At 34.3% G+C, this 22253-nt stretch overlaps 1 long non-coding RNA gene across 1 annotated transcript; it reads right to left on the bottom strand.

The window, feature by feature from the left end:
* Positions 1-8228: 8228 nt before the first annotated feature.
* Positions 8229-9123, bottom strand: LOC113507462. The gene is made up of 3 exons (XR_003401861.1): positions 8910-9123; positions 8457-8661; positions 8229-8301 (listed from the first exon to the last, which is right to left on the bottom strand). It is a non-coding gene; the product is annotated as an uncharacterized LOC113507462 (long non-coding RNA).
* Between the last annotated feature and the right edge of the window lie 13130 nt (positions 9124-22253).

Consider the following 22253-nt stretch of genomic DNA (forward strand, 5'->3'; position numbering starts at 1 on the left):
ATTTAAAGATAATTTAAACAGATACATATACCGATATTTTTAAGAACATATAGAGATGGAGTTTTAGAAATATGAATATTTCTATTAAAATATACACATCTGCTATCTAAGGTCACATTTCACTACTGCTTTGCTTTATATATCTTATAGTTTTCTTTAATAAATGGACAATCTAATCCTGAAACTAAGTTTCATATCAGACGAATTGTTTCTAAAATTGCGCATTCAGGCAAACCAACTGTTCAGTTTTATATATAAAATTTAAGTATAGATAGAGACTAAATGAAACCAAACCAAATATGACGTAAAGTGAAATCTTGTTTGTATTTTGCTAAACAATTCTTATCTCCACTTTACATAATAATATAGCGGTGATGAGGTAGTACACTGTCCTTGGAAAGGCAGACACTTTAGCTTTTATGAGTTACAAAAATGTATCGAAACGCAATAAATATTGTGTTGAAGTTGATTTTTTTGATTTTACAGTTCATTCGGATCATTAATTCATGTTTAAAGGTGAAAATAAGCTTGGCTTTCAAATAAAAGTGCTGAATATTGAAAGCGACAAATACAACCTTGAAAGTAGAACAAATAGGCATAATGGTAGTTTAACAAGGGCAGCCTATTTCAGTCAGCATAACGTGCGGTCGCAGTCACGGCAATACTACGAGGTTTTTTAATAAGAAACATATTAAAAGGCAATCATAAAATCAACTTGGAAACTGAGATAGAGGCATTTTTTCAGACTGAAGACTTTTTGTAAAAAATATCGATTAATATTGATAATGGTCTACCTATTAGAACCGTACAAGAATTAAAGTAATTAATATAACCTTAGAAAAAAAATACAGTCAAAAGTGAGACGGACACATATTATAGGGCTAACGAAAAACCAATCTGTTGGCTGACAAACAAATTTTAGACCGCAAAAAATGTTGCTTCACCTCAATATTTATGTTGTAGCGGCAAAAAAATACATTATTGGTGAAAACTGTTAAGCTATCACAGTTAATGCTAGTATCGGACATACAGATGGACAGCAGACTCCACGTAAAAGGGTTTCGCTTTAAGCGTTTGGGTACGAAACCCAAAAAAAAAACAGAAAGCTTCGAAACGTCGAGTTCCAGACAATCTTCTCCGACACCATCAACTATTTTTATTCCAACTCCATCCTATCGCTACTAATAACAGATCATCTAGCGAGTACCTAGAACACATTCCCTAACACAACCACTTTACTATCTACAGTATCTACTAAACGTGATGTTATCCAGCTCAGACGCTATTGAGACTGTTACAACATGTGCATACAAGTGAAGCGGTGAGACCTTCATTTGTTTTGTCTACGAAGGTTAAAGAAGCAGTCTTCTTTAACAAGTAATATTTAAGGAGCGACTAGCCAGTTTGCGATCGTTTATTTTTGTACATACGCATTTCAGCGCAGAACATGTCTGTACCGAAAATGAACTTAAATTTTTTCTTCAGAATTATTATTTATTTATATAAAAAAATATTATATTGCTTTAAATATAATTGAAGATTTTTTTTTAGTAGAGCCTCGGTCAGTTTCCAATTGTGGGCAAAAGCCTCCCACTTTTTCTTCCAGACCTCTTTCTTCTCTCAATTTATGGTCACTTATATCCGTCATATTTGACTAGACCGTTTTGACCGATTGTTTGAAAAGAAACGTGCTGGGATCTGATTGATCCCAGCACGTTTCTTTTCAATTACTTATATTGTTAACAAAACTAAACCTTCCTACACCTACAAATCGTTGGTAAAGAATTTACTGCGATGGAGGAGAAAAATATATTTTCGCTTGGCTTCATGAATTCGGAAGTTTGTGTTCGGCTTTGGAAGTTTACGGGTTGATAAAAACCCGATACAAATTGGTTAACCTTCAGAGTACACGGCAAGCTTTGAAAGTTGATATCGTATGTACAAAATCACGCCAATTTTGTAATAGAAATAATGTAACTGTGGTCCAGTTGCAGTAAATGTCAGTGTTTCTAACAAATTGTACGGTAACACAATAGTTATTAGGGAATCTATTTTTTTGTTTTCCTAGCCCACTTAAGCTTCTTCCATTTATTTAATTTATTTTTAATTACTTCCTAGGTTAAAAGTCGTCATTTAAATTCCATTTTGGCTCCTCCTCTTACCTCAAGGGTGATGGCCCCTGTGTAGTATAATATGGGCAAGATAGAAGATGCACTATTGAGCTAACCGATAGGCATAATTGTCTTCCGATATAGAACGCCTAAGGTGCTCCGGAAACAATAGTGTTCTCAAGGACTGGCAACTCAAACTAACATTATACAATATAGGGCACGTGAATACAACCTCAATTCCTAAAGCCATTTAAATCAGTTTAATATTAAAGCAAGGCCAAAAGCTTTCACTAAATCAAACGTCAGTTGTGATTTGTGATGAATGTTCGCGCTGCATTTAACATCCATTGTCGAGCTGGGTCAAGTCCGACTTGCTGGTGGCGACATCTGTCTCTCGTGACGGGACATTTAATATGGTTTAAAATTAAATGTTCTCTTACTGGTATTGTATTCTTCATAGTTTTACCAAGGTTTTTCGTTTTTATACAAGGGATTGAAACTGTTACTGTGCATCACAAATGTGATAGCAAAAAAACATGAAACTAACTGTCTCGGTATTGGGTTGTGGTAGTAGGTTAATACTGTGTTAATAAAGCCGGGGCAATGATAAGGAACAAGATAAAATTCAGGATAAGTGACGTATTTTTGTCTATTTTCGTGGAAATGAACTTGGTTTTCTCACTTAAGATTCCGTAAAATGCCTAAACTAATCATAATAACTCTGTCGAAATCCTTCGACGAAATTGTCCAATTTTCGGAGCACTAAACACGACAAGAACCATAGTCACGTTTGTCAAATGTTTGTGCGTCAAATTGGATCCGATATGATCCGTTTTATGGTCACAACCTTCGCTAATAGAAAATTCACCTCGGCTTTGTGACGTCAACACTTCTTTGATTTTGGAAAGGGCCAATAGTTTGTTCAAAGGTTCTCTCGAATTTACTTACTTTGTGCAATTCACAAGGGTTTTCATAGATAAGCTTTTATGTAAATTGACCCTTTGGTGATAGTGAGAAAAAGTGTCAGAATCTTATAGACTTTGGACTGGTAACCGTTTCAAAATTGTCTGGGAATTGGAGCTTCTTTCGATATTCGGCGAATACATTTCAAGATATTGAAAATTGCATTGTTGAGCTGTATTGCAAGTGGAACGATCTGGAGGTACTTCCTCGCAGTTCAAAGTATCTGTATATTGGTGCTCGAACTAACTTTCAAACATAAAGTCGTATCATCTAAGATGTCGCAAAGAGCCTTTTGAATCGATCTATCGTCTACTACTGGTACTTAAATATATTTTAACTACACATACCTGGGTATAACTTGTTATGAGTTTCACTAAACAGTACCAACAAAAATCCATTTTATCAAATAATGAGTGTGAATTAAATTATTAGATAAATTTCTCTTAGAATCCTGATTAGTAATTGGGTCAGGAAGATTTATGACTGACAGATTGCAATTACCTTTACTTAGCTGTAATATTTATCATAGTTAAGGTATTTTAGTAGATTCACATCTACAATACCTTAGAAAAGATCTCAAACCAAATCATTTCATAATGATTTTATTAATACACAACTCGTTATAACTACGTAACTTATTAATGTTAAATTATTATGTTTCTGTTAATTGTCCCTAATTTACTTAGGATTGTTGATAAACGGTGTTAATTAAACTCAATACTAAATTGTATTTCATAAATAAATGCAAGCTCGGTTATGCAGTCTCCGAAGTACGAGTAAACTAAAATATAGAGCAGAGTGGGTTGTCTCGACAGCTAATATTTTCTGAGAAATGCCACCTGGGAGAGTTGACAATTCTGCTACTAATAGGACTTCGTTAAGTGTGGATTTGAGAACTACTTTCGTACAATTATAACCGTAATATGGATGTTTTTTTAATGCAAAAGCTTTCAAGTTCTTTATCACTTAGTGATATGGAAATGTAATACGTATTTTTTTAATTTGTGCCGCAACATACATTGATTACTGCAAATGGAACTTACGCCTGACGTCACTCTTGTGTAAGTTTTTGCGAAGGTATATAATAAGAAGATTTATCGTTGTTATATAGGCAAAGATACATGTCTATTTTCATTTTTTCATATTTATCTGTTGAACTAATTGTATTACCTTTTATATCCAATTATACCTTGCCACCACCATACCTATTGCCAGAAACCAATTTATTAAGCTATTGTACTATAGGTAACAAGATTTTGGAATGCCAATTTTGGCAGAACTGTTACAAACCGAAAATAAAGGTACATCTAGTAATCGAAAACCAATTAATATAGTTTTCAGATATTCCATTAAAGAATAAATGAAAGGGACTTAACAAAGGAATTCTTAATGTGTATCTAAGTGAAAAGGACTGGAGGGATGCCTACCATTCTACTTGGGATAAACTTATTGGTGATGCCCTTCAGAGAGGTCAAGTACCTAATGTACTCACAAACGGTCTACGTATGTCCGGAGGAAAATAGAATATTCAAGGATTGGCTGATACGCTGTAGCGTTAAGTTTTACTAGAGGAACGTCTGTCTCTAGGTTTAATGTTTCGTCTCTTTATCGTTGTGCTTTTGAGGCCAAGACCATATCACGCTAATTGATGAGTGATTATATCATGACGACTAGTCAAGATCAATTGTTTTAGCCAATTAGTGTACACTGCTAGACAAAGGATTTTTTCCAAGTTCAGCTACAAATCTCGATCTTATTTTACCTTTCATAAACAATCCGATGGATCTACTGATGCCAACTGTTCATCAAACATTTCTATGCCAGCAGACAATGCCAAGAAATCTTCAGTGGAATCTTTTTTAGTACCAGCTAAACAACAATTCAGCTCTATACACTTGTAAATAGCAGTTACCACTTGTATTCGTTGTGTTTATTACGAAGCCACAAGCACAGCACTTGGCACCTCCCCTTGGTATATTATTTCCGTGATTGCAGCTTTTATTGTAACTGTACTGTGATGCCAGTTATTGCACCAAGCTGCCATCTGGTGGACAGCCGAAATATTAAAGTTCCAGGTTCTGAAAGTTGTATTCGTAAAATTTTATGGGGGAATTTTATTGTTAGTTTGCAGAGCTGAAATAAAATTTTTGCAGATTGTTTTTAAATTTGAAAATCGTGCAATATACCTGTTTTGATGTGGTACTTATTATAGTCTTCATTTTATGCATTCTCTTTAAATATATATTATGTTACCACTTCAAAACGGTTACCATTCTTCCATTCTAATCATTTCTGTTCTTACTGTCCGCAATCACTTCAAACTACATTAACAAATATAAGCAAAACTGCAAAAAAGAAAAAAAAATCGTTCCGTGAACTCAAAACAGACTTGTGACGTAGCAATTACAAGTAAGAAATACTGCTAACCCTTTACCTGGGTAAACATGCATATTTAAACAAAAACCATACAGGGATCAAACTGGCAGCCGCTATTAAAATTTCAATAACTTCCTGGTTCAGTTTCTGTATCGATTTCACAACTTCGAAACAGTTAGAACGTCACCCGATAATGGCAATGTTGCCTTACCTTACATCCGACTCGGGTTGAAGATCACTTAAGGAACTTTTACTCCCCCCTCGCCTTCCACAACTTTTCAATAACTCAACCTATGTTTACCAAACAAATCTAAGAATACTCGCATTAATATAATATAATAATATAATATATCTTGGGACAACTCACACACGGTTATCTGATCCCAAGCTAAGCAGAGCTTGTGTTATGGTAACCAGACAACTGATAAACTTACTTATATATTAATAAATACATACATATTATAGATAAATTACACCCAGACACAGAAAAAATGATCATGCTCATCACACAAACATTTGTCCTGGGTGGGAATCGAACCCACGACCTCCGGTATAGCAGTCAGGGGCACTAACCACTAGACCAACAGGCCAGTCGCATTAGTCACTTTTAATACAAAATAACTAAACTGAAAGCGCTCAATAAAAAGCTATGACACAAACAGACAGAGTGTCACGTCATACTTATAACCCACCGCATTATGTTAAATATATTATTGTTCTTGTGGGAGAGAGACGACACTATACGCCGACTGCAACAATATTACATTAAGATGTGATGGTAGGTACCATGAATGCCACGGCCAACAAGGTTGTACGGTAAGGCAAGGCAAGGTTCAAGTTTAATGGCTTAAGTAATACCAGGTAATAGGTCGCGCAATCTGTTCAGAACAATATAATCCTTGTTACTTTGGTAGTACCTACCGTGTAAAGGTGACATAGATGAGCTTAAAACCAAGTTTTTTGGAAAGGTATACAGGTTTGCTTTTTATATTAATTTTATCGTAACTATAGTGAGAATGATTCGTTATTAAACAATGCAACGGGTCATTACGGTGCAATCACACGAGTCAAACCTGAGGCGACTCTAGAAACTATTCGGACAATCTCGATAAATACACGTGATGAAACTGTTGCATTATTTTATTGGTTCTGTTTAAAAAAAAACCAACGAAATCTAAAATTTTAATTACATCTCTGCATCGTAGTCATTGTGATAAGTGTTTTGCATTTCTAAAGAGTAATGTCATTGCAGGTAAAAACTTAGATGTTGAGCAACAGAAATACAAACGGAATACAGAGTTGCCTCGAGAAAAAACAAAAGAACACTTGAAAACTAAAAACAATACAAGAACATTAAGGTGTTATTTAGGAAAGTGAAACGGTATTCTATGGTATAAAAGGGGCGTAATTTATTAGAAGCTATTAACAGTTTGCCGATTAGGTAATACAAATAAGGTTTGATTCGATGGGGCTGCGATAACGATAACACATTGAATACCATGACCTTGGGGAGCACACGCGATCTGTGCTTTTAACCCCTACAATTGGTTCGTGACGTTAAGTTAGTGAAAAATAATATGAAAATAATTAACTATAATTGAAACAATACGAAGATTGCAAGAGTGCAAGCCAGAAAGTAAAAACAGAACCCTATTATCGAGGCTCTGCTATCCAAATGTCCATCCGTAAGTCACCAGGTTGAATCTTATGAACCTTGACAAATAGACAGTTGTATTTTCACTGTTTGTGTATTCTGTTGCAGCTATAACGATAAATTATAATCGATGTTAAGCAGCAGGTGTAACGGTCTCAAAAGTTGTTGTGTTCCTTGTATTTACTTTGCTTTATCTTATTTGTATGGAACCTTCGGAGTCGCGAGTCAGGCTTGCACTTGTCGGGTTATTCATAATTATATATAACAAAATAATATCATTTTGCAGAAACCTTTGAACAGTAAAGCATTTAGCTCTAAGTTACATCTAATATTGAATGTTGACTATTTTTATTCTATTAGTATCTAAATAAGCACTAAATCGTTCAAGTCGATGCCTTTATTGTTTTTGCGAGTGCTTTAGCACTGAACTAAATCAGAATTGGTTTACTGGTGCATAAATAAACGTATTTTCGTACTTTATCGCGTCGCAAAGTAATTTAAGAGGATTTGTGACTTAAAAGCCGTCGTTCTGATTGAATTATTTAGAGACGTAAATTTTCTTTAACGTTGATTTACACACGTTTACATTACAGGCAAGAACATTATCACTGCTTAACATAGGGTAAGTCCAGGATAGATGCCACACTTTTTGAAAAAGCTTAATAATTCCGAAATTTATAATCTTAGAGCATTGTGTTCTTTGAGAAATATTTAATATATTTCTTAATGCATTATTTTATCTGAATCGATTTGATATAGACTGTGTAGATTTTGTATAAATTGTAATTTGCTGGACCTCTAAAAAATAGGATAGACGCCTACTGTGGCGGATAGAAGACTTATCATGAAAAATGATGTGAGGATAGGTGCCCTTAGTGGGGATTGACGACTTAGTCAAACATTGTAACTGATTTGTTATGAAATGAAACAACTATATTATAATAATCAGTCTTTATTGTGTTTTAACATACATAAACATTATCATCTATTAACGATCACATATTTTTTTAATAATAATCAACATCTTTTACTAACTACTAGGTAGTAATTAACTTGCATGAACTTTAATACTTCTCCAGTCTTCTTGATATTAGTAATAATCATCTTAAAAAATAAAAATCAACTTTGGTATCAGACTAAATTATTCTTAAGATAGGGGGAGATTTTCGTTATCAAACCCTAGCACAGGGTGTTTACCTAAAACAAATAAAAATAAATGCTGAGTAGGTATATAGAATTAATTACAGTACCAATAAGACAGTAACTAAAATGATAAGATACAAGGTATAGTAGATCAAATTTAAATTAAAAGATAGTAAATATAGTAATTCTTAAAATAAACTAGAACATACCTAATGTCAATTTTTGTTGGTCATTTTTAAGAAATCTTCGTCTTAATGTTCTAGATGGTATGCCATAAATTTTAGAAATCTGATTTACACCCTTGTCTCCCTTTTTCATCTCTTCAAACGCTGCTAGCATACTTTCTTCGGTCCAGGTAACAGCGCGAGGGATAACACCCGGTTTTCTTTTATATTTACGAGGCATTTTGCTCTCCTGCAACAAAACAGCTCTTATAAAAACAGTTGAGGATAGTTGCCCTTAGGGGCATCTATCCTAATAAAAAACGAGGCAACTATACTTTTTGTAGGGGATAGAAGCCCTTCTCAATAAAAACAAAAAATGAGCTTTAATGACTATAAAATTTATCAATTTACATAGGTTAATCTTCAATGCAAGCAGACTAATAGAAAAAAAATAGACATTATAGGCGAGAGAAAAGATACACTGTTAAAATTACTTACGAATCTTATTTTGGCGCCTTTTGTCGTCTCGCCGCGGAAGATTTTTACTCACACGGACGAAACGCGTGCGCTCCTGTCCACAGTCTGCCTGGCACTGAGGTTGGTGGGGGGAGGACTCGTTACTTATAGAGAAATTTAACTCTCACAGTGCTCCTAACATAGTGAAATAAAAATCAAGTCATCTATCCCACTGAGGCATGTATCCTGGACTTACCCTACTTATTGTTACAAAGTAATATTTTGTGATATGGTTTTAAGTAATGTATTCGAATTATTTTAAAGGTATTTTTTTTGTATTTTTTCTTAGAATAAAATTAATAGCTTAGAATCGAAAAAAAAGATAAGATTAAATAATGTTTCAACCAAATTTATGCAGGTATAAAGCGTGTTTCATCACATTAACGGATTTTACTTAATGCTGCTATTTAATGTAATAAACGAAGCAATGAAAAAATAAGAATACTAGTAAAACAAATTATATATACACGCCATAAGATAAAATCGAGTGAGAATCAAGTGAGAACTCGTGTTAGCCCTTCAGTAGGGTTGTCCATTAGCAGTATTAAACGTGAACCTTGGCCTTCAAAACACAATAAGTGCACAGCCCATTACAAAGATGACGGTGTGTCACCTGACTGCGTTTCATGACGTCACCCGGGGCGCGATGACGCAAGTGTGAAGAAAGCTCGGAGCGCGAGCTTTTGTGTCATTTGGAAAGTTACATGGATGCACTATTTTTAGATGACGAAATGTTAGTTGTTTTGGATAATGTGTTTTACAATTTCATTTGCTTCGTGTCGAATTTATGATAGTATGCATTTTTCTATTCAGTAAGGTCTAATAAAGAATTGATGATATCTACATATACGTGAATCAATACAAATAATACATATTCACAAAACTTCAAAAATAGTTTTGAGTAGATATTTAGTTATTATTTACAATTATATTATTACTGCAAGTAGAATGAATGAATTTTTATGTACTTATGCAAAAAAAATATAGAAAATTCACGTTCATTGCAAGCACGTGTTATAAATAATATTCTTTATTTTAAAATGGCAAAGCTCATTCAGACCATAAATAAATTTACTAAAAACATCACGTAACAAAAATACATTTTATGTTCTAGGGACTGTCAAGAGCAGCTGTGAAGAAACTTTTAAAATATCGACAACCCGCGAGACTGAATTTACAACCGATGTCTGTTTTATTCTCCAAGACTAGTTTCGTGGTAGTCCGCGAGACAAACGTGTTGGAAATACGACATCGTAAAAGACGTTTTAAGGTAGGTAGCTATCTGTAGGTAGGTGTAAAGCTATGCATACATATATCCTAATGTAGTAATGTTATAGGTAAATACCGAGGTAGCTTCTTGACTGACAATTGATGTATTTTAATGAATATACTGTCACGTAGAAGCATTAATATAGTGATCTTGTATTTTAGATAATTTTTTTAAGTCTCTCATGATAAATACTCCGGTTCAGTAACCGTTTGTAAATTATTACTATTTATTAGTGTTATTTGTTATATTTTTTTTATTTATTTATTCACCCAAATGTATTTCATTGCTGTTCTCTTTCTTAATTGGAAAAGAAGACAGTTAATTGATATTAGAATCGACCTTTCTAAACCATCGCATTAAACGAGGGTTTAAATCCTAGGCCGACTAATAGTCTTAATCCTTTGAGGGACATAAACCGCAATAAATACCTGGGTTTAAGGTTGGACTTAGTAAACAACTGCGGGTTTTTCTAATTAAATTTTATTGGACTTTAGATTCAATTTGTTATCACGGTAATGAATCTAATGCTGTCTACCAAAATCTTGAGTATTCTTTTAGTGAGGAGGCTTATGGGACTCAGGTTTTAATCTATCTGATAGTAGTTCATTTTAATATTTCATTTTAATCAGAATTAGAAGCAGTATGAATTCATAATTCCGTTATTACCTTTCTCATATTTTTTTATCTAAAGGATTTTTTTTATGAGATTACCTATTTATACCACTGCTTCAAGAAATAGACATCAATTAATTTACGAACCCAAGTTATTACTTAACGAAAGCTTAAATATCTTAAAAAAAAACCTTTAATTAGACAAAAAGGCCATATAAACACAGTTTAAACCACAAACGGGTTGTCACAATTCAGAAGATGCGTCACTGGTTACTTTATAACTATTTGATTAAACTTTCATTGAAAGGACACCTCTGTTTCAGTAACATTGGAAGCCCGGTCCCTAATAAATTCTGATTACAAACTACACTAATAACTTAGAGTGATAAACTATTTAAGGAGTGGGTTCTTATGAAAGCCGTAGGCTGTGTAGAGCGTTTAGCTGTATGCTTCGGCGTATCAAAAAATAAGGTAAAGGGAAGTAAATTTGGAAAAAAAGGTTATCCATCTAATTAATTTCGTTACCAGTACTTGCTGAAGCACGTTTTTTTAGATGAGCAATTGATCGATGAACCATTACACCGCAAAGCTTAGGTGATAGGGAATTGTGACGAACCCCAAAAAGTCCATAACATATTCGTATAGAGTGTCAATTTTACAATTATTTAAGAATTACAAATATTTTCACTTGAATTTGAAATTTATTTTTCTTTTACTGAAAGAATCATTCATTTACAAACATCACTTTTCTCGAAGAACCTTATATATACTGTGATACAACGTTTTCCGTGATGCTGTAGGCGGCCTACAGCGTTTATAGGAGACTACTCCCTTAAGATATTATCAGAGTGTCAAACTCTAACTAGATTATAACTCCTTACACTCAATTGGACAAACACGAGTGATTAATATTGTTTTCGTAACGATCCTCCGAACGTAATGACTTAAGTGAACAGTAATTCAAGTTGTTTATAAGACCTTAATAAATTGTTAGTGTAAAGACCAAGAGTTCGCTTATGAGGACATTGATTATCAAGAAACGTTAAAAAGTTTAAAAAACGTGGGGGCCCATCGGCAAAAATCTCATCATCATCAATCTTTGACAAATTTTATTTAAATCATTTGTGATTACAGAAAAGAAGCGCACAACATTGAATCTCAATTCAAATCGGTCTTATACGTCAATCAGCCATTTCACAACTCACAGTGCCAGCATCGCAGAAACATAGCTAAAAACAAGATGTTACAGTATTCGAATAATAATTGAAGTAAGACACACATGACACAACACTAATAAACAAACAGAACAAGACAATCTGGTCCACACGCGTACTAACAGACTGACACTGCAAGTAATAACGTTTGTATAGCATAATGATGCCATGTTTGTGCTGAATTCCATTACTCAGAGTCAATATAAACACTATCTCTGCTTCATATTAGAGCCTGTTTGCACGACAAGGGATTATGGAGGTACGATAAAGGCCAGTGTAGACGATAAGCTTTGTCATTGATTTCGATTCTAGGGCATAAGGAATAAGTCATTTGTATAAAAGTTTATGAGATGACACAAAAGTATTTGTACCGTTTCACCAATTTAAATTGTACTTCTTGCTTATTTTAACACCACGCCGCACGATGTGAGTGTATTTTTAATCCATTTGCATTAACAAAACAATAAAATCAATCATGGTCCGCATTCCATTCTGCATTCACAAAATAAAGCGGATTGAATTTACAGACAAAATCCCGCATCTCTCGACAACAATTTCAATAAAAATTCAGGGCTCGATAGCGACCGCAATGCAATCAAAGTAGCCACTCGGCAATCGCATTGTGTACCGACGGCCCAATGGCCCGAGCCAAAAGAATGGCCCACTTTCTCAACGACTGCCGAAAGCCGGAGGTTTATCACGAAACACGATTGTCCCGAATAGAGGAACTTATTTCAGAGAATCGACTTCGTTTGTAAAACGTCGCCTTACAGCACGTAGAACATCTGTCTTGGAATTAAAAAATGGATCAAAGAATAAAATATAAATTCTTTAAGTTAATGCTTCTGCTTTAGGTATTCCGCGAGGGAATGTCGAGATACTTATTTCTTTGTTCTGCGAAGGAAATATTAGGTGCTGAATAGAAGGAACTACAGGAATTTTATTATAAGTGACAATTCAGGCTATTACACGGTTTTCAGAGCAACAACGGAAAACTTTTCGACCTCATAAACATTTGCGTAGATAAGGATCGTGTCCCTACTGAATAATAAATAAAAAGGTGCGCTTAAACCTTTTACTAGGTACTTCGGTAACAAGCAAACAAACCTCGGATCCAATATAATTAAAAAAAAAACAAACAGACTCAAACTAATTTTCTCCTCACTAAACCGGACCAGTCGTTGTAAATTGCTTACTTAATTGGAAAAGCTTAAACCCCTTTGATTAAACAACGGATCCATTCCATTAGTTCGGCGATAGTTTTTTACAATGGAAACGTTGGTTGGTGTTTTATCTACCGGAAAAGTGCTTAAAGCCTCTTGACCCGTCGTAAAATATGCAGCGGCCGGTCGGCCGGTGTAAAATGTTCGGCCATTTTTCGCTCGCTGGCGGCGAATGGCGCGAACCGACGTGAACCGGCGCAAACCAACTCAAACCAGCCCAATCCGGCGCAAACTGGTCCAAAATTTTTGGGGATAGAAGTGTTTACACTGCCTCCTATCAGATCACTTGGAATCGCGCAAATTTATTAGGAGTCAAACAAGCTTTTAGTACGGTTCGAAATCTTATTGGTTTGGTTAGGTATCGTCAACAAAGGCTTATCATTATTATTCGGCGTTATCTTACCAGTTAGTGCCGATTTATATTTATGTTTATTTTCGGTTGGGGTTCAAGAAACAATCATGTAACACAAAACGAATGATAGTACCTGATATGAAAATAAATTACATTATTTGTCAAGCTCCTATCACTGGTACTTGCTTTATTAGAACCCAATGGTATGTTACGCAGCGCAAGAGACACGTTTGCTGCTGGAGCCACAGGAACAGAAACTGCAAGGAAAAATATGGTGAACATATAGGTGAAAAAAATCCTGGGGACTCGCAACCAGTTGCCTGATTTCTTTATGAAGAACGCGTATAAAGCGCTAGGTTGAGTGAACCCGTGAGCAGAAAAGCAAAGACGGGCATTACCACCAACGTTTCTCTCCTTATATGGCATACTAAATAGAAGACGAAAATTTTATTAGTTAAAAAAAACGGCTAGTTGTAAAACATAGTTTTAAAGTAACTCCAGTAACCTACATTTGCTTAGAAGGTAATTACGTTTGTACAGTAAGTCTTCTAAGAGACACAAAGGTACAAGCTAACTCGCAATAAAATACAAAACGTTTAATTAAACGTGGCTCCTCCAATTAAAGACCAACGAACATTACTAACAAAGAAAAGTTTTAGGAAAAAAACAAGCCAAAACACGAGAAGAGAACCAATGGGAGAACTTGTATAACAATTGAATTATCATCTGTTAGGAACGACACTTGTCAAGTGACCTGACCATACTGTGACCATACTATATTCGACAAATGTTAATAATTTTTCGTCAGGTGCCTTTTTTGCCTGCGGTTCCTAATAAGCTGGTGCCAGATGGAAATTTTCTAAATTTTTATGTACCAGTGGATTCGTTACATTGTAACTGTAATGTGACGCGATGAGAACCATTCAATGAAACGCCTATAGGGTTTCTGAGAGTAATGTACCTTCGATATAAGTATCAACAAGTGTTAATATGAAGCACCCTTGCTTTATAATTAGCGAAAAATATCTGCTTTTTGGTATTGGTTACAGTTCAACGATTAACTCTGAGTGCAAGCTTCGTAATTGACTGCGTTCAGTCAGATATGTAATTCCAAACGCTCGCTTACCAAAGGTTCGGCCCTGGGCTATACAATACAAACCAACAAGTCCAGTCTTAGTCAAACTATATTAAATCTGTGAATTGAAATGCTGAACAGGTATTAATTAAAAATATTAGACACGCATTTTTTCCTTTCTCTTAACAATAAATGTTGACAAATATAAACTGTTTTATAGTTGAACTTGAAATGCAAAAGGCTTTAAAGCTTGTACGTAAGTATTTACTCTTTTTCTGATTTGATTATTGTTCCCCACCTAAAGCGTTAAAGCAAACCCTACTACTTAGGTCTTGCTGTCTATAAACAGACTATAGATAGACAGTTAAATTTTTACACCGACAAAATGTTCACAGATAAAACATATATCTCGTGCCGCTAAAAACATGAAAATAAATTTAGAGGTTTACTTCGGTTTCTTTATTATACACCCATAATATCTCAAAACTTTTCCGTGATAGTCCATTCACACTTGATAAAATTTCATTGAATACTTCACACACAAAGTCGGCAGGCTTTGTGACACTGGAGTCTCGCCCGATGTCATCAGATTAACTCCTCACTTGACCTGTTTCTTACGCTAGATATAATCTTATGCTTTATTAGGAAAACAGAATTAAATCAAGCGATTATTGCTTGTATAGTGATAGCTTTTACTTAAAAGTATTCGTCTTCATCGAGGTAAGCATTTATGGAGTATTTTATTTTATTTTCCATTAATATGACTTTAAAAATAATAACGAAGAATTTTCGCATTCCTTCACGTAACAGTGGTGGACGAAGGGCAAATACAATACAATGTAATAAATTAATTAATTTAAGTCTGGGGCCTACCGCCACGTCTTAAGAGTATTATTACAGGTGAGGATGAAAGATGCCATACGCATGCCTCGAATAGTTCTGTCATGCTTCCACAACCATTATATTATTACTTAAGGAAATTGTGGTAGCATCTTTAGTCATTTTTTAAGTTAACAATTTGCTTTATCTTCTCAGTCAAAACGCGCAAAGCACTCACAAAACTATCAGCAGAAATATGTCTCAAATTTTCTACCCCTAGATATTTCCTTCATTAATTTCAGAGTTACATCGAAGATGAGAACCTGTTTTTGCATTAGTACAAGACGTTCTGCTTTCAAAATGAGGTTACACTTTTTAATCAAACTTTTTCCCTTCAATAATATTAGCCGAGGTTCTGGGAAAGATGTTGTCACCTCATTTCGAGGTAGTCGTGAAATGGGAGCCCTGTTTAATAGAATTAAGATTATGCATAATACCTGTTCCTTCAGGCTTTGTTTAGTAAATGAGAGTTCGTAAGACTGGCAGTGGTTAACAGGGTTTTGAATTTTTCTTTTAGGATTTGGCAGCTGAAAAATTTTACTTTTGTTTTTTTTCTCGTTAGATATGGTTCTATCAGTATCTACGAATTAGCAATCTTACCGGCAAAATCTTATGAAATAGATCCAGATATTTTCAAACAGAGTCTTGACAAAAGAGAATAAAAGAAAAGCCTTAGCCCAGCAGTGGATATTCATGTACATCATGGCTAAAGGCTCTATTAAAAACAATAATTATATTAATGTTAAAGAAAAAACATCCATTAAACTTTTACAAACAAAACCTCCACGTTGATAAAAGACAAATGACATTCCCTAACTTTTCCATTTCAATTCAGATATGTCATATTAACATTATCGTTTCATAACTTCGAAGGTTAAAAACATTGTATATAAAGATATCATAACGTAACAAAGCGACTTTTAACTTTAACAAAGGCACCGCCAGCACCGATATGGCACAGTAAATAACTTCTACAAGTTTTGCACACGCTAATAAAAAGTTCTTAATGTATTCCAACTTTGGAATAACTTCTAAATCTACGCAAACTACTTATGCAAAGGAAAAGTTTAGCACTACATAGTGAGCTTCAATTGTTTTACTGCATTTTGTACTCGTGTTTTGAATGATGCCTGTTAGACATGACTGTATGGATGGCTCACTGGTATACCGATAAACCCGAAGTGCGTGTTTCGGGTTCAATCCTCCAAGCTGAGTGTGGGTGCTATATGCAAGTGACTTGAATGTTTGTGAAACCACGCAACTCAAGGATTAAATAAATAAACTACACGGAAAAAAATTATCGTTTTCAACACTCTTGTCTATGATGATATTTGATCTATACGAAACAATCTACGCCTGGTTGTGGCTTGGAGATTAAAATTGTTTTTTTTTCAGTGTTTTACGTTGAATGTAAAGCCAAAGTTTTAACTAAAGGAATGTAAACTCCGATATTTCCAACATAGCCTTCATGAGTGATCCTATATTTACTATTACTAATATCCGTGTTTATTTTAACGTAAAAAGATTTGCAACGTAATAACATTCGTATAGTTACCGACCTTAACGGTACACATTAAGGTAATTACTGACTGTTTTTAACGCGTTGCCTTAGGCCATTAAAACTAGTGAACCGAATTAAAGGTGGCTGTCAGACACACCGCACGAGACAGACATCTGTCGACTGAACAAACTACTGCCTTGTCTAACCTTTAATTAAATTAGGCAAAGTTTTCAACCTTTTTGTTTAAAGTTTTAGACGTATTTTCTACAGGGATTAGAAGTCTATTTAAAAATTAATGAAAGTTCTGATATGTTTTTTCTTTGTAATTTTATAAATTGTTTTTTGATTAAATAAAAAGTTTTGTTAAGTATTGTTTTGAAATTTGTTCTTATGAAATATTTTCCAAAATTTTTGATTGGTTAGTAATACAAAAATCTATCTCGTTTCATAAACTCCACAATTATCTATAAAACCAATAAAAATACAAAAAGCCAACTTAGCACTAATTTTAAAACTTGAATTACCGCAAAATGAAGTCATAAATAAAAAACATTATTTAAAGAAATATACAAAACATTAACATTGAACCACAACAACACACACTTAAGACACATATTAAAATAAAAATAAATAGAATTCAAGAAGGTTTTTCTCCACAGATAAGAATAAAGACAGCTATCAAAGAAAAAGACGATACAGAGGTATCCTTCCTTTGGGAATGTCGTCAAATAATAAGCAATGCCATTACCGTTATCCATCGAAACTTCAGTACGGATTACGTGACTGTGTGTTACACCGCATCGTAACAAATATCCACACCATTTAGAATTCTTGTTTTTTGGTTGTCATGGTGTTGGTGTGTGTTGTATCCCTACTAATATTAAAAATGCGAAAGTAACTCTATCTGTCTGTCTGTTACGCTTTCACGTCTAAACCACTGAACTGATTTTAATGAAATTTCTAACAGAGATAGAGTTGACCTTGAGAAAGAACATAGGATAGTTTTTATCCCGGACTTTTGAAGAGTTCTCTTGGAAACGCGATATAATCGACCTCGACGCGGGCGAAGCCGCGGGCGAAAAGCTAGTTACAGCGACTTACAAGGCATTAAGTTAAATAAGAAAATATCAAATTGATATCTTTAATTTAGACCTTAATTAGTCTTTTATCCTATTTTTTAGGATTTCGTACCCAAATTATTGTGCTTTTTATCCGCCTGTAATCAGACCGTCACGCGCACCTTAAAGTTTAAGTTAATAAGAGTGATACTAAAAACTTTTCAACTTTTTCTCAGATCATATATTTTTATTGTCTCTGTCGTTACAATAACAAATAATAAATACTGGCTATTATTACGATCATAAATCTGATGAGCGAGAAATCTCTGTTTTTCTCTAACCTACGAGTATTTATAAGATAACTGCACTTAAACAGATTTTATATCTCAAATGTCAGACTAACAGTAAAAACGTTTTATTTTCGAATTGCATTCAATTTTACACAACACTGAAACGCGTTTAACAACTCGTAAATAAACATTTGAACAACGAGTCGCTTTCGGTGTAAATAAGGCCAAGCACATTAAGCTGAAAAGCGACGTGAGCGGCGTGTGGAAAGCGCTAAATGTTTTCCGATAACTATTGGTCTATAAGTCGAACTCGTCTCGACTGCGAATTAAGTTGTATGTTTTATACTTACTACAAAAATACAATGCTATATAGTCGAGGTACATATTTATTAAAATGCAGTGATAAAAAGAAGGAGCTTTCTAACAAGGTTGAGGTTTCTTTCAGTCGTTCTGTCAGTCAAATGTTGACTATTGTTGACTTCCAAAAATTGGTTTTGTTTTAAAATGTATCCTAAAATGCTTTATAACCATAACATTGGTGTTACGCGTCCTCAAAAATGGTACATAGTAACTATTACGAAAATTATATCTAGTTATAGCTACACAAAAATGAAGTAGGTGAAACTAAAAGAAAGTTTAAATTAAAGATAGTATCAGTACTTCAGATAAAAGAACTCACCTTTTGATAAAAGCAACCTGGGAAGCAATGCAAACGTCGACTTAGTTAAAATACTTTAAAACTTGAAACGACTCCGAGAATTTATAGTCTAATAGAGTTTACGTACTTCAAGATGCTAAATAATGTTTTTGGTTCGAATAAAATCCTATTTCAGTAAGTATTTGATTAAATAAGTAATTTTCACATGAATACTTAAGTTCGTTTCGTATACTTAAAATAATTTATAGGCTTTTTATATTGAACTAGCTGTGCCGTGGAAAAGACACTTAAGCCTGTGCGTTTTAAATAATTCACACAGTGCTTTTCTTTTACATTTTTCACTTTACCATCTTATTAGTTACCCACCAGGAGGATTAGGAGATGACGCGGCGACGCGGTATCGCTTGTCAAATGTTTTACTTCGGTTGGGTCCGAAACATGCAATCCCAAAATATATGCGTGAGTAAACAATTATTACATAATTAACACCTGTTAGCATTCCATCCTCTATTCACACCATTAAAAATAATGTTAGGCGAGAAATGTAAACGTCCTGTTGCCGTTGAAATACTGGAAAGCTTCGCCAAAGATTTATAGACCAATAAAATAGGGTCTTCTTGCGTCTAGATAAGACCTCCTTTTATTGTTTCTCGCGTATCAACTCGCTATAACTTCTCTAGGCGGCTATCAACACTTATAGCAGTATTGTTGCAGTTGAAGTGGGACAGCATAATAAACGCGGTAAGGTGGCGTCTCTTTTGCACAACTGCCATGAAAACTTTCAACATATTTATTTTAACAACTCCGGCATCAACAAATTAAAAAAATTCTGCTGGGAGACAAACATTCGTTGTGACACAAGCATTTGTTTTACGCGGGAATCGAATTCACGACACGCCGAGCTCAATAGTTTTTGCGACCTCCACCCCCAACTCGGCTATGCGTGCAATCTCATATGATAAACTTTTTAGCTCCTCCAATTTTTTAAACCTTTAACACTTGATAAGGTTACAATCAACTATTTAAATTTTATGTATTTGAAACGAATGTGAATTTACCTAAAATTACTATACATTTTTACATGTTTAGGTTTAAGAGTATATTAATTCGGCTTTCTTCGTCAGCCATTTGAAGCTTAAATGAGCATCTATTTTGCAACCACAGATAAGCGTTATTTTCTACTGGCAGACAAAATTTTAATTAAAACTTTCGAAATATTTCTTGCTAATCTTCGCTTGATCAACGCAAACATTAGCACAAAATTATCTTAAGTATGCAGTACAATTTAGTTTACCTTTAACGAGAGAACATTAAGGCTAAGAGAACAACGAAATGTGCTTTTAAGAGTTTTCGAATTGCATCTATGGATAACGATTTTGCTACGCTCACTGTTGGCAGGGATTTGATTTCAAATCGAAAAAAAAACTGCCACTTTTTTATGAGTAACTAGCTGTTGCCCGCAACTTCGTCCGCGTGGTTAGAAGATATAAGTTATGATTTACACCTACCCACATGATTTATACTTGTCCACATTTTCCATTGTATCTTCGCTCCTATTAGTCGCAGCGTGATGGTTTATAGCCTAAAACCTTCCTCGATGAATGGTCTCTTCAATACAAAAAGATTTTTTCAATTTGAACCAGTAGTTCCTGAGATTAGCGCGTTCAAACAAACAAACAAACAAACAAACAAACTCTTCAGCTTTATATATTAGTATAGAGTATAGATTATCGTGAGGGTGATTCGTGATTTAAGTCTCCGATTAGGTCCGAAACTAGTCGGACACTGTCAATAAATCATATAAGTAAATGATTTAAATCCTTAATGCAGAAGGAGTTTATTTAAGGAAGAAAAAAGTCCTTCAAATTAATATCTTTTCTCATAAACGTTAAATATTGTTCAGGTTCTTTTTAATGTGCGTGCTTGTAAGCGGGTTGAGAATCAAAATACCTTCGCCTTTATAAGTACGAACATAACATTTTAGCACCCGATATTCATGGGCCACAAAGATGCCGTTATATTTTTTAGATCTGACAGTTATTGTATATTAAACTTTGTATAGAAAATACCTTAAATATTGTACGGGTTTAGTACCGAAACAGTAAAAATGGGACCCTATTAATGAGGCGCCCCTGTCAGACCGTCACCAGGCGTGTATCTCACGATTACATTTTAATGTTCACAGATGATTTACTTGGCTGCACCCAGCCTCATATTATGTAGGTGTCATCCACAAAAAACTAGTCAAATGCAAGTCATTTGATTAGTTTTTTGAAAGTTTATTAGTTCGAGACAAGAGCAAACTTGAGAGTAAGAGAGTTAATGAAAATACTAAGCCATTCCACTTTCAATACAAACTTATTTGATTATGATTGACTTCAGAAGCCCTGTGAAACTGACAGCGGTCAACAGACTTTATCCGCTGACCATACCTACCGCATTCAATCATTCAGCATTAAAAACATACATCGGATTTTGTATTCAAAGAAAATTATTCGTTGCACGTAAAATGTCCCATTTAACTCAAACAGACCAGAAATTCCATTCAATAAGTTCCATTTACTCTAAATTGGTGCGGAAACGGGTATTATTCGAAAGATGCTGAATTTATTGTGGACAGATTTATAGCTTGCTTAATTAAGTGACTTGGTTCTATTTGAATTGATTTGGGGCGGGTGACCCGAATGTCGACGTATATAAAATTGTTGGCAAAAAACCTATAAAACAGTTGAACCGTTAACTTTTTTAACCTTTACAAGTTACCACTCAAATTCCTACTAATGGACACTTAAAAAGTGCTAAAAGCATTCTGGACAGTGAATGGAATTCAAAATCTGATGTAGATGAACGAAAAGATGTAAAAGAAAAATATGGAAGCCTTTTACTTTTTCTGACATAAAAACGTTTTCAGTGAGTTTTATAGATACTTAAAAAGGTGTTGAGGGCCTGATGTCGTTTCACTGAAGTGCACAAAATTCCGTGTAATTGAAATGTATTCTTGTGTGAAATGAGTATACATTACCCTGTTTCAAAAACGTAAGCAAACGCTCTTTAAGGTTTATTTCTGGGCACTTATCTTGTTCCTTTAGGAATAATGATGAATTTCGTTTGCGTTTTATATCTTTCAACTTATTCGTTTTGGCACACATTCTTGGTCAGGGCACATTTTAAAACAATGACGTACCCTCGTCATT

The sequence above is a fragment of the Trichoplusia ni genome, chromosome 2 (assembly GCF_003590095.1).
Source record: "Trichoplusia ni isolate ovarian cell line Hi5 chromosome 2, tn1, whole genome shotgun sequence".
In the NCBI taxonomy this organism is placed as follows: Eukaryota; Metazoa; Arthropoda; class Insecta; order Lepidoptera; family Noctuidae; genus Trichoplusia; species Trichoplusia ni.